Source organism: Impatiens glandulifera, chromosome 1 (genome assembly GCF_907164915.1).
Source record: "Impatiens glandulifera chromosome 1, dImpGla2.1, whole genome shotgun sequence".
Classification (NCBI taxonomy): Eukaryota; Viridiplantae; Streptophyta; class Magnoliopsida; order Ericales; family Balsaminaceae; genus Impatiens; species Impatiens glandulifera.
Window position 1 is genome coordinate 87380841 of NC_061862.1, and position 12940 is coordinate 87393780.

Genomic DNA, 12940 nt, shown 5'->3' on the forward strand with positions numbered 1-12940 from the left:
AACAATATTTCTCTTCGCACCCTTGGTTCTTCTATCCCCTCACCCCCAAATTCTCTATTGAAAACCTTCCGCTGCCCTTTGATTGTAGAATTTCCACCGGTCTTAGAGATCAAGAACTTGATTCTTGAACCCAAAACACACCTTACGAAACAAGTCATAACATTCTTGGTATTAGAGCAAGACAATCCTCAAATGAAAGAAACCCGATAGCAATAAAGATGGATGATCTTAAGACCCTACTCAAAGGGCTGGCCCAACAATGGGCCTCCATGAATACTGCCCTGCAGCAACACATGACCGAACAGGCTGCCTTGCACAATGCCTTTCAGCAAAATATGGACAGAAGGTATGCTGCTGGAAAAAGCTCGACAACCATTGAAAGAAGTGCGTTTAATAATGGCCAAAATACCAGCATCCGACCCCATAATATTGCTTTTTGCTACTTTCCTCCAACCCGGCTCACAAATGTTAATATTCCTGAATTTGATGGGACTGCTTTGGAAGGCTGGCTCTTATTTGTAGAGCAAGTGTTTAGGGAGAGCAAGACAAATGATGCCACAAAGCTAGACATTATCCGCACTCACGTCTCAAAAGAGGCAAGAACATGGCATGAATCATATTTGCAGAATCGCAACCAAAAGGTAGTCTTGACATGGGATGCATTCAAGAGCGATCTCTTGTTGCGATTCGGTCGTAGGCCCTTGTACAGCGCCAAGCCGCCGCTGCTGCCCATGCCTTGCATTGTTAACACGGTCTGGCCGAGCACAAACCGGACAACCGATCCCAAGGAAGACCGGTGCTATACTTGCAATAATAATTGAGAGCCCAATCATAGGTGCAAATCCAGATTGTTCATGGCCCCGCCTAATCATCAAGAAGTCCAAGAACACGTTCAAGAACCTGTCCAAGAATCAGATTTTTATGACCCACCTTTGGTGCTTGAGACAAGGGACGAACGTGTCATTATCTTGCACACTTTCTCGGTCCAGCAAGGCGCCCCTCGGTCGCGGGTCAACATAATACAAGGCAGCCAGCTAGAAAAGGCCTTTGAAAATCATAATGTTGCTGCCACGGTACAAATAATCAGCAAGAACAAATGCCAAACTGTTTCACTTGTTTTGGAAGACGCTCCTGAAAATTTCCAAAAAATAATCAAAGGGCTCACCAGCCAGGAAGGTAGTCGGAAGACATGGCTATGTTGTTGCGCATGTGTTGCTGGTCTGGATAAAGGACTGAGCTTGATTGTTTGAAGATTCTAGAGTATGCCCGGAAGAAGAATGACCCTTTTGCTGCACCGGACGTGTTGGGCCGAAGGAAGGACCGATGAGGAGTGGGAAGAACGAAGGCTTCTAAGAAATGCGGTCCTAAGACTCCGACACTTGCTTGACTTGTTGAAGTCCGACCGAATTCTTTGAAATATTGAGCATGCGCATTAGAGGCTTGGAAGACCACGGTCTTTTTTGTCGAGGGCGACGAATTTCGAAGGGGGAGATATTGTTAGGGTCTAAAATCAAGGCCTCGGTCCTAGAATAAATTTCAGCAACCTTTCTCGGCACCCGGTCTCGGTCCTAGGGTGCACATGGGCCAAATTTCTGTTTTGTTGTTTTATTATTTTGTTTTACTTTCCTTTTCTATTTTACAAACCGAATTCTGTTATTTTCTTGTATTTGTTGTAACCGAATATTATGGGGCAAGACATCACCTATATAAGAATGATCTTTCTTCCCCAAGGACCCATGAATAGAATGATGAAGATGTGACTTTGCCCATATTCGTCTATTATTATTATTATGGACTATTTGGTATAGACCAACAGTATTTCTCTTCGCACCCTTGGTTCTTCTATCCCCTCACCCCCAAATTCTCTATTGAAAACCTTTCGCTGCCCTTTGATTGTAGAATTTCCACCGGTCTTAGAGATCAAGAACTTGATTCTTGAATCCAAAACACACCTTACGAAACAAGTCGTAACATAATGTTATTAATATTTTAAATACCATATATAAATATATATATATATATATATATATATAAATATATATATATATATATATATATATATATATATTTATAAATATTTATAAATATTCCAACGTTTTCATCAACTTTTATAATTGTAATATTCATCCAATAAAAAAATAAAATAATAAGTGACCATAAAAACTGGAAAACTCTAATCTTATCTTATTGTATAACAAAGTTTGTAGTAAATATTATTAACACTAATATGTAACTTGTTTCGCAACAAAACTATAATTATAGGTGGCCAAATAAAGTTCCAAATATAAGACAATATAATTTGATTTATTATTTATTTTATTAAGATGCTTTCATTCTTAATTAATTTTAATTAATTTTAAAGTTTATTAATTATATGTTAAATAAAAATTCAATATGTTTTTCATTAATAAAAAAATTGTGTTTACTTTACAATTGTTTTTGCAATTTACAATACAAGTAAAAAATAAATTAAACTACTTTTAAATATATTTTGAATTATCTCTAAAATTATTTTGTAATTCATCTTACATTACAAATAATTGAATACAATTTTCTAACTTATTTTGTAATCTTAATTTTAACTAGATAATAGAGCAACTTATTAAATTTGAAAAGTATTGTATTTTTTAAGTTTTTTTACGATTATAAATTAAAATAAAATTTATCATCAAATTACATTAATTCTTAATTAATTTTGGAACTATTTTTAAATAAGTTTTGCATTTGTGAATAATTAGTGGTACTTTACAACCGTTCCACAATTTTAAAATACATTTAAAATAAAAATTAAGTTGGACTATTTTTAAATTTACTTTGAATAAACTCTAAATAATAATTAATTGAACGGATTTTTTTTTAACTTATTACGCAATCTACCTTAAAAAATTGTGATAACAACAAAATTTTGATTTTTTTTATAAATTAAGTTACAAAGTTAGACACCAATATGTAAATAAATAATTATCACTCAACTTTACTCAACTTTAAAGAACTTATTTTGTATTAATAACATTCATGTTAATTTTATAATTTTGTTCGCAACTTTCATTTAAAGTAAAATTGCAAAATAAATTGTATTTATAACTTTGGAAATTAAAAGAAAAAGAAAAAACTTATCAATTAATTAGTTAAAAAAATTGCATAACATTACATATTGAGTAACTATAAATATGTGAAACTTTGAAAGGTTTACAAATAAACAAACATGTCTACACATGTTCATATCTAATAAATTTGAAATAAAGCAAAATATTTTTTCTTTTTTTCTGGATAGGGCAATATTCGAAATAGATAACAAATGTAGATAAGCTTCACTTCTAAGAGACATGATATTAAGTAGCTTAGACGTGTTTTTATTCAATTAGAATGTGTACGCAATTTATAGTGTTTCAATGCAACTTATAGTTTTAATGCTATTTATAGTTTCAATGCTATTTACTTATTGTTATAAAACTAATATTGCAATTTAAGTTGAAAATAGTCATTGACATGGACCACATGGAATAATTTATATTTGTTTGTTTTAGTTAGAAATAAGTAATTTTTTTTTTGTATTAAACCTATTATTAGTTATTTTGTAACTTGTTTTGCAATGTTAATACAAATTCAAATCATAATTTTAGTTGTATCAATAAAGATATATATATATATATATATATATAATATTCTTTAATCTTTTTATAATTTCATATATATATATATATATATATATATATATATATATATATATATATATATATATATATATATATATATATATATATATATATATATATATATATATATATATATATATATATATATATATATATATATATATATATATATATATAATTGTATATTACATTTATTTTTTTAATAAGAATCAATTAAATTTAAATCTATCTATAAACTTATTATTTATAAATTTGCTAACTTAATTCTTAATTATTTATACCTATTGTATGTAGTATCCATTTATTTTTGTATATAATTATTTATTATAAATTATACTAATTTTGCAAAAAAAAAAAATAATAAAAAAAATAGTTATAAAATAAGAAAAATTAACAATATTAAAATTAGATATGAACAACTTATGTAGAGCTAACCCATTGGGTTTTTACTGACATTTTTGATAAACAATGTATTAAGTAGTTTGGAAAATTTCTTTATTCAAGCGATGTGGGATTCTTGTCGTGTTGTGGTAATTTAAGTGCTATTTATCAACTAGTCTTGTAATTTTTATAAAATTAATATTGCAATATAAGTTGAATAGCAATTGACATGGTATAATATATTATTACTTTCATTTATAAATAATTGAGTAGTGTATTTGCATTATGTATATTAGAGTTATTTGTAATTCGTTTTGTAATAAACGTATTAAATCGATCGAAACTGACCTTGCGACTTTCATATAAAATAAAATTACAATTTGAATTGCACATCCCATGGCATTAATTATACCATAACAAAGTTTGAACTCTTTGCTAATTTGAGCTAAAAATGAAGAGTAAATGTGATGTTTGCCAAAAAAAAAAAAATGGACAACTCGTGTAATACTACATATATTATAGTTTTAATTCGTACTTTTATTTCATTTCAATGATGATTTATGACTATTATGTTTAACTATGGAAGGATGAAACAATAATGGTACAAAGGAAGAAAACAAGAAAGACTAAAAAAAGGCATCGGATAACACACAAACAAGCATCACAATGGAATGGTAGATCTGTTTCTAGTACCATAAATCCTTCTTCATCAGTTCCTCAATCCAACAATACTTCTACCAAAATTTAACCAAACTCTCAATTAATAACATTAGGGAGTCCTCATACGCAAATCAACAACCAAACCACGAGCACATCAACTATTACCCATCTTCAATCATTCTTAACAACCACCATCTAACCCAACCACCATCCCAATCTCTAACTGAAGAAGATTTAGCAATGGATGGTGGTGAAATTGAACCACAAAGCACAAGCTCAAAAATATTTATTGGGATCGAAGGGGACAAGTAAGTATCTTCTATTTAAATAATGTACCTATATGATTAATACAAATACTTTTACTTTCAATTCAATAAATATTATATTGTATATATGTAGTTTCAAACGAGACATTACTAAAGAAGTCAATGGTATTAACACTGGATTATGGAGAAGATCTTTCTTAAATTGGAATGAAGTTTTTCAACACATAGAAGACTTGTGGTGAACTCACTTCACGTATGTTAAAAATGATTATGAATTTATAATATTTTAAAAATTATATGTTATTCTTATAGTTAATTTAAATGATTGATTGCAAGAAAAATTTCGGTGGATCCATAATGGAGGGTGGTGTGAATAAAATGTTCTAAAAAAAGCTAGTGCAAAGATACGAAACTTTGTGACCCGTGCTAAAAAGTATTTGAAGAAGCCTCATATATAACCACAGAAGACTGGGTGGTAATGAAGACAAAATTTGATGATCCTAAGCGCATGACCACATAAACAAGTACACTGTTGATGGTGGGGTTTATATTGTGGAGGGTCAATAAGCGCAAACGAACATTGACGAAGAATGGTTAGTAACATACAAAATATAATTTTTGATATTTCATTTATTAATATCTCAAATATTAATCTTTAGACAATTTAAATCTTAACCATTTATTGTTAATCGTTTTAGACAATAGAGCTTGGAAGACCACCAAATGTGTTGGAAACATTTACAAGAACTCATAAAAAAAGATGGAACTTGGAGTGGGGATAGAGCAACAAAAGTAGTGGTATGTTTACAAATTAATCAATTTATTTTGATATGTCTATAAAAAGCATACAAATGTATCATTGTTTTGGTGAATAACTTAAGTTCGTTATTAAAAAAATATTTTTATTGTTTCTCTCTTAATTAAAATGTGACTTGTGAATTGAATGTGTACTTAACTTGTTTACATTATTTAAAAAAAAAAGAGTTTATAGATAATAATATTAAAATTTTATAATGTTCTACTTTTTACTTGGCAAATTAAAATTATTGAATTGGTTGAATATTATTATTTTATTTATTTTATATAATAGAAAACACTTTTTTTCTTCCGAAAACATGTAAAGAGCTTCTTATATCATAGGAAACCATAGAGGATGTAGATGAAAAAAATGTCAACTTACTTTGGCATAAAAAATTCAATGCTATTTATCAACTATTATATCAATTTATTATAACTTATATATATTAACAATAAAATATTTTAAACATTATCAATATATAAAACATATAAATATTTGAACATAAGATTAAATAATAATAACTAATTGGAATAAAAGATGGATCTTTAAACATAAACAAAGAGTTGAATATTTAAACAAATAAACTAATTAAACATAAAAAATATCCAATGATTCACATCCTTCACTAATTTCCTCCGACTCACTCCCTTCAGATTCATTTCCACTTGACTCACTTCCTTTCCATTCAACTTCTTCAAATTTATTTTCTTCACTTACGTTTGTATCATCGAGCTTGTCAACCATACCATTAGGATCACTTAAATTGTTGACATCATATAGTGGTATATTTAAGGGATATTTAGTTGTATGGTTGGCTCTTCTTGTTTATACACCAAATCATCACTCCATTATTTATCTATTTTCCCCTTGCATTTGTTTTACAAACAACCCACCAATCACCTATCTGATTTGTTTTGTTCGGATAAGTAGCAAAGTAGACTTGTATGCCTTGTTGAGCTAGAATGAAAGGGTCATACTTTGCGTACTTCTGTTTCATGTTTATGTCAACCAACCTATATGTTTCATCAACTCTTGAACCACGGGTTGGGTCAAACCATAAACATTTAAATAGAACAATACATAAACTTGGACCCGGATATTCAATTTCTATTATATCATTTAAAAGTCCATAATAGTCTGTGTCATCAGCATGCACACAAACACCACTATTCATGGTTGCTTTGTTAGATCCAAAATCTCTTGACCGCCACACAAACTCATTAACGAAGTACATTGAATGTCTTGCTGCGGGTGTTTTGGGTCTAAAAGACAAATAATACAACAATCTTTTTGAAACTAAAGGACCATGTTTCTCGACAATCTATAATATACACGTTTACAATAAATCATTAATGTAAAATTAAATATAATACTCAAACACACAACATATAAATTAAACTTATTTCCTCACCTTACATCGGAACTATGATGCGAATTGGCGGTCTATTCCATCTTTCGGTAAACTGGCGTTTAAATCACAAAAAATCTTACACGCATGTATCAATATCAAAATTAATTAAAATAAATTGATTAATATACGTTATAAATTTTTATTACATGTAGTAAGGATCTACCTCTAGACAATTTAAGAGCACATAAGTGTCAGAAACTAACGTTTCTTGGCTATTCAAAATTAATTTAGTTAAACGCCACTAGATCGTCCAAGATAATTGAAAATAAAAATTGAAGCATCATTATTGTTGACAGACCCTTGTGTATTTCTTTGTGTGTATCTGTTTGTATTGTTTGTATTGTATGTTAGATTCAATATAATACAAGGCAAACGTAGATATCTCTTCCAGAATATATGCATTACAAATTGATGCTTCAATCCTGACTTTGTTCTTTACTTTCTACTTCACATTCTTAAGAAACATATAAAAAATACAATACACACGATAAAATTAAACAAATATTGAACACAAATTAATAGTTTTTACATATAAACAATATGTACCTCTCAAATGGATACATCCATCTATACTGAACCGACCCTCCAATTTTTGCTTCGTAGGATAGAGATGCACCAACAAGTGCTCCATTGAATAAAAAAATGATGGTGGAAATATTTTTCTAAGTTGCACAAAATTATGAAAATCTCTAATTCCAAAGTCTGCATCTTAGAAATATTCAATGTTGTAGAACTTAGATCTTGCATGAAATTACTAACATTAGTCAATATTCCCCACATAAATTTCGGGAGTAATTTCTTAAAGGCAATTGGCACCAACCTTTCTAAAAAAACATGACAATCATGACTTTTAAATCTAATTAACTCTGTTTCGTCTCTATCAATTCATCTACTTAAATTGGATACATAACCATCCGATAATTTCAAATATTTAAGCCATTGATAAATAATACGATTTTCATCTCCCGTCAAAGTGTAAGCCGCCTTCTTTGTCCTCATACACAAACTTTGAGGGTCGAATGTAACTCAGGGCGATTGCAAATATTAAACATATCCTTTTGAGAGTTTATGTTGTCTTTTGTCTTACCTTTAACGTTCATAATCGTATGGATGATATTCTCAAATACATTCTTCTCAATGTTCATAAAATCAAGATTATGACGAATAATAAGTTTCCCCCAATATGGTAGCTCCCAAAAAATGTTCTTCTTTGTCCATTTATGATATTTACCAAAACCCGGTGGACTTACGTGAGGATTTTCACTAACAAACATGTATTGTGCAATTTCAGACCATATTTCTTCGCCACTTGGCCTAGGTGGTCGAAGTGTCATTTCCACTTTATTTTTTGGTAAAATGCTCTATATCAAATCTGTATGGATGATTTTGTGACAAAAATTGTCTATGCGAATCAAAATAGCAAGCATTTTTACCATATTTCAAGTGAAGTGATTTCAAATTTTTCATACAAATTGGACACCCATCTTTTACATGAGTATTCCATCCAAACAACATACCATAAGCCAGAAAATCACTAACAGTCCACAACACCATTGCCCTCAAATTGAATGTTTCACCTCGAGATACATCATAAGTAAGAACACCTTCATTGCATAATATTTTTAATTCAACAATTAACGGTTGAAGGTAGACATTAATATTTTTCTGAGGACTCTTTGGACTAGGAATAATTAATGAAATGAACATGTAAGGTGTCTTTATGCACATTATAGGTGGGAGATTATAAAGTTTTATAATGATGGGTACGGGCCAACACGAATATGACTTTCCAAATTGTTCAAATGGGGCAAATCCATCAGAACAAAGACCCAAGAAGATATTGCGATCCTCATTAGAAAACTCTGGGTAATAGTTGTCAAATGTCTTCCATGCCTCTCCATCGGAAGGATGACACATCATCCCATCTTGGGTAACATGACGAGAATGCCATGTCATGTTAGCAACTGTCACGTTCGATGCATAAGGTCTTTGCAATCTTGGAGCCAATGGTAAATAAAAAAGTTGTTTGTGTGGTGTTTCTTGATTAGAGTTTTCTTTATATCATGGAAAGTTGTAAAATTTGTAAGATTCTAATTCACTATTAGCCCTCCAAAACAACAACATGCAACCGTCTATACAAATATCGTTCCTAGTAACAGGCAATCCAAAATCTTCCACCAACTTCTTCATGGTATAAAAATTATTAGTTAAAACATTATCTTCCAGTAACAAAGATTTAATGTAGTCAAGATTTTGATTGACATCTCTCTGACCAATTGTTCTCGGATTTTATATTAAGAAGTTTAATTGTTCCTGATAATTTAGTCTCAGTAGAATTACGTGGCTAAATCGGTTGATGTGCCGCGTTTAATGCTTTCCGATTTTTTTTGGATAAAATATGTATGTCACTTTGACTAGAAGTAGAACCTTCATGATGTGGCACATTAGGATAAAAACTAGATGCAATATCAAATACCATTGACTCGTATACATTTGAACTTTTAGTTTGTTGTCTCCATTCATATTAATCCCTCGACTTGACATTTTACTTGGATATTGAAAGACATTTGAAGTTTGCATTGGTTCTCCATTGACAGTCCACGTATAATAGTTATTCATAAATACAAACTTGATTAAGGGAGTTTGACACAAATTACTAGAAATAAAATTTTGAACACAACACTAAATGCAAGGACACCGAATCTTACCATCATCCATGTAAGAAGATTTGCTAGTAGCAAATGACAAAAACTCTTGTAGACCATTCAAAAATTCATCTATGCATCCAAGATGATTATTTGAGTGTTTATTATACATTCAAAGACGATCCGTCCTCATTACAATTGTTTTTGTTGCAAACATTAATATTTAGAATGTTATATTCAAATGATATACGAATATGCACACACACTTCAATGGATCAGAAGTGAAAACATTATTTTATAAAAGTCATCATTATCTCATGATCTCATCAATTAAAAACACGAATCAAACTCTTGGCATTCAAGCATGTTTATCACAATCTCATCATTCTTAACTCAAGCTCATGGCTTTCTAACTAGGAATTGTATCAACCTTAAATTTCTCAACAATTTGGCATCAAATTCATTAATCATCAATCAAAATATTTTCAAATTAATTAAATTAAAAACACTTTCTATTAACTTCAGCAGTATCATTCACACGCATTGCTATAGTTCAAATTTGTAAAATTCCATTAATAAAGTCAAATAATATTTCAAAATTTCAATATTTCAGCAATCATAATTTAACTAATGTCACACTTAAACACATCCAGAACTCTCAAACGAAAGATCAGAATCAATGAAACGTTGTTCATTCATTTCAGTAATATAGTAGTAAGATATAGTGCACCTGGTGCCGAAACTTATAGTAGAGTTAGCACGTCTGTCTTAGAGGTAAATAAACATTTGGTGCTTGAACTGTCTCGAGCCTCTAATGTACTCCAAGATTCACTACTACAAACAAGAAATCGAACTAGAAGTCGGAATCTATAGAAGGAAAATAATGTAAGAATAGATCCAAAAAGGATGCCTAATGTCTTGATTATACTTGAGAAATTTATCCAAAATGGATTAGGTTTAGCTATCTAGAGAAGAGAGAATCAAATAAACTCGTTTTCAAATAAAATCATAGTTAAATCCAATTTAACTTGTTGGAAACGATAAATGTCATACGCTAATTGAGGGTTTAATATATACAATGAACATGCAACTTTTATATATATTAGTACATTATTTATTGAAATCGAACTTAAATTTTGATGCAGATCAACAGAGTCTACACCAAATCAAATCAAATACAACAGATCATGATTTAATAACAATATTATACAAAGAATGGAATAATGAATTTGGGCCATACAACAATCATGGTTTATAATATAAATTGCATATATGTTTTGCTACATAATAATCTTCAAACAATAAGAAGGCTGTATATTAATGCATAATTAGATAAAAGAAAATAAAACTTCTAATCATATACAATCAAGTAGTAGTTTTTCGTTGCGATTGAATCCGTAACTCCACAAGCCAAAATTAACTCAATATATAAGTCCAAGACTGTAAAGGAAATCAAAAAGCTGTTCTAGCTTGATCCTCTGGATTTAAAATATGCAGTGGAGAATTTATGTGGTAATTCACGCACAAAGTACTTGACTTTCTCGAGACTATCCGAAGAAGTTGTAGAATTTGGAGTGCATTGAATGAAAAAGGGGAAGTTGCTGCTGAAAATATTGGATCTACTTCAAACACTACGGAACTTAATGAATGGAGGTGCCATCTTCTACATTCATTAGACAAACTCCGCATATCACTTTTGTAGACAATACGTTTTGAATTTCATATACTCCAGGGATGGAAGAACACGGCTAGATGCACAAATTTATCTAATTGAGAAAAAGGGAGTTAAAAAAATCTATTTTGGAATTCAGACCCTCTACGTCCAGTCATTGTTTGGGAAACTGCAATAATTGGAAACAGTAGCTGGAGACGTTTTGATTAACTAATAGAATACAATTTTTTATCTTAATATTTTAGAAAATTTTGCAGGAACATGAGTAAATTTGTTAGAAAAAGGTCTCAAGTTACTATAGAGGAGAAAACTGAAAATGTATGATTATTGGGGGCATATATTATAATTTCAATTCGAATATTTTTTTATTTCAATGATAATTTATGACTATTATGTTTTACTATGGTAGGATTAAACAATAATGAAACAAGTACAAAGGAAGAAAACAAGAAAGACTAAAAAAAGGGCATCGAATAACACACAAACAAGCATCAAAATCGAATCGTAGGTCTGTTTCTAGTACTATAATTTTTTCTTCATCAGTTCCTCAATCCAACAATACTTCCACCAACATTCAACCAAACTCTCAATTAATAACATTAGGGGGTCCTCATATGCAAATCAATAACCAAACCACGAGCGCATCAACTATTACCCATCTTCAATCATTCTTGACAACCACCATCTCACCCAACCACCATCCCAACCTTTAACCGAAGAAGATTTAGAAATGGATGGTGGTGAAATTGAACCACAAAGAACAAGCTCAAAAATATTTATTGGGATCGAAGGGGACAAGTAAGTATCTTCTATTTGAATAATGTACCTATATGATTAATACAAATACTTTTACTTTCAATTCAACATATACTATATTGTATATATGTAGTTTCGAACGAGACATTACCAAAGAAGTCAATGGTATTAACACTGGATTATGGAGAGGATCTTTCTTAAATTGGAATGAAGTTTCTCAACACATAAAAGACTTGTGGTGGGCTCACTTCACGTATGTTAAAAATGATTATGAATTTATAATATTTTAAAAATTATATGTTATTCTTATAGTTAATTTAAATGATTGATTGTAGGAAAAATTTCGGTGGGATCCCATAATGAAAGGTGGTGTGAATAAAATGTTCAAAAAAAAAAGCTAGAGCAAAGATACGAAACTTTGTGACCCGTGCTAAAAAGTATTTGAAGAAGCCTTATATATAACCACAGAAGACTGGGTTGTAATGAAGACAAAATTTGATGATCCTAAATACATGCTAAAATGCGAAAAAAGTGCAGGACCACAGAAACAAGTACACTATTAATGGTGGGGCTTTATATTGTGGAGGGTTAATAAGCGCAAACGAACTTCGACGAAGAATGGTTAGTAACATGCAAAATATAATTTTTGATATTTCATTTATTAATATCTCAAATATTAATCTTTAGACAATTT